This window comes from Megascapheus bottae, chromosome 20, assembly GCF_031878675.1.
Source record: "Megascapheus bottae isolate mThoBot1 chromosome 20, mThoBot2.hap1, whole genome shotgun sequence".
Classification (NCBI taxonomy): Eukaryota; Metazoa; Chordata; class Mammalia; order Rodentia; family Geomyidae; genus Megascapheus; species Megascapheus bottae.
Genome location: NC_143528.1, coordinates 14,753,335 through 14,755,783, shown reverse-complemented (window position 1 = coordinate 14,755,783; position 2,449 = coordinate 14,753,335).

Here is a 2,449-nt window from a genome sequence, read left to right as displayed (position 1 = left end):
TTATCTATCTATCTATCAATCAATCAATCGATCTATCTATCTATCCATCTCCTATAGTCTAACTCGGAGAATCAGAGAACTAGCTCCCTGTGTAGTTTTATGAAGTCCCAAGTGATTTGCCTTTGTAGAATACTCCTTGAATATATTTTAGTCCTGTGTGTCTCTTTCTTGACTAGTCACAAAATTCATGCATATATGCATGCTTGAAAATGTGGCACTGAGAGTTAAGGAAAGTGGTTCATTCAATGCTTTGCAGCAGTTGTGTCAAGTCCATTTATGCAAGTTGAAAAGAGTCAAAAGTCTGGTGAACAATTCCACATTTTCCTGGTAGCGGCTCACAGGAAAGGAACCATAAGCTACTTGCTATTTTAGTGCTGCTGTAAGATTAAGTGTGCAATAACACTTATGTTTATGGTTTAGAGACATAATAAAAATTAGAGAGGACGAGAAATGATAATCATTTCTATACTACTGGTAAGAGACATGGACAGATATTCTTTAAAAACATTGTACCAATGGGCAATTTTTGTATGAATTCTATACTTTGGTTTACAGAAAAGCAACATGAAGAATTTATCAACATTGAAAACACAAATCTTCAACATATCTATTATGCCTTGTTCTGAACACTGATTCTCTGCCTCATTGGTGCACTACAGTACTTGAAAAGGAGTAATAGTAACATATTTCACCTTCCTCAAAGTTCAAGAAAGTTGTAAGATAGACCCTATTCTATATCTGACACTACTGTTACTTTAGAGGGAAAAAAAGGTAATTTCCACTTGCTTAAAGGACTTAGCAATCTAATTTTCTTTGCTTTTGCTAATAGATATCCCCTGATAATTTACTAATTTATCTATATTTCATTTTTAATTTTTTTTGCCAGTCCTGGGATTTAGTTTAGGACCTGACGACTGTCCTTGGACTTTCTCAAGGCTAGAGTTCTACCACTTGAGCCGCAGCACCACTTCCAGCTTTTTTCTGTTTGTGGTACCAAGGAATCAAACCCGGGTCTTTGTGCATCCTAGGCAAGCACTCTACTACTAGGCCAAACTCCTAGCCCCCATATTTCATTTTACCCTTGAAAAATATGGCACTGAGAGTGAAAACTAAAACATTAAAAAAATTTGAAAGAGTTGTAGTGGGAAGAAAATTAGCAAAGGAAATGTTTCTTCATTGACAAATACATTTTTCTTGTGAAATTACCAGTCTACATATTATAGCCTCTTTTCAAAAATATATTTTTATTGTACTTAATAGAAGGGTTACATTATATTTACCAGATAGAAGGTGCATTACTTAACAAACATTGTTACTCATATTGTTACAGTACCTTACCTTGTATATATGTTTATTTGTTTATTTGAAATAGGATAGAGAAGGGCGAAAAGAAGATTAGGGGAGAGAAATGGGGACAAAAACATAAGAAGGGGTAGCAATGTTTATTATAGACTCTTGATGGGAGAGAGAGAAAGGAGAAAGAGAGAGAGAAGAGAGAGAGAAGAGAAGAGAAGAGGAGAGAGAGAGAGAGAGAGAGAGAGAGAGAGAGAGAGAGAGAGAGAGAGAGAGAGAGAGAGAGAGAGAGAGAGATTCAAACAACCCAAAACATACCCAAATCCACAAATAAAATGGTGACCAATCACGGAATGCTAGATTACTTTTCTTACTTCACTATTGGTAGGGAAAGTTATTTTAAGACACACAGTACTATAAAACACCAATTGTATGTGAACTTGGATTTCCTATGTTAAAATTCTACAGTACTATTTGCTCATTAGCTTTGTGACACTAGTCAATGTGTTTAGTTTGGTTTTATTTATTTATTTTTGTTTATATCTTTAAGTGATTATAAAAAGTCTTTAAATTAATGAGTACAATGCATTCGTATCATCATCTTATTCTTCTATCTATCCCATGTGTACTCATCCCTTCAAGTTTCCTGGTTCTGTTCTTACATATGTACATTAATTTTGACAACTTCTCTGTGGCTATATTTTTAAAAACATTATATATGCTGTTGAAGTTAAAGCATGTGAAAAAGCATGTCTCATATGCAGTGTAACCATGTGAGAATCTTGTTGATTGCTTCATGGGAAGCACTGATACAGTGTACTACAGTGGTGAGAGAACTGGAAGGAGCAGGAGTGATTTTGCCAAGAGCTTTAGCAATTTTCCTTCCATCCACTTGTGCAGTTGCACCACTCCTTCCATTGCCTGTTATCTGAAAACCAACAACTTCACTATTTTATGAAAGTCAGAAATGCAACCTTATTTCTACATCCTTACAGTAACATTTGTGGTGCTCTGGATAGAATTTTTCTTTCTTTATACCAAGAAACTCTCCACTTCTGAGCAGAAGCCAGCAGGGTTTTGTACCATCCAGCTGAGCTCCGATGTTGTCATCCAGCACTATAAGGCCTCAGTCACTCCAGATTCAGGTGTCAATCAC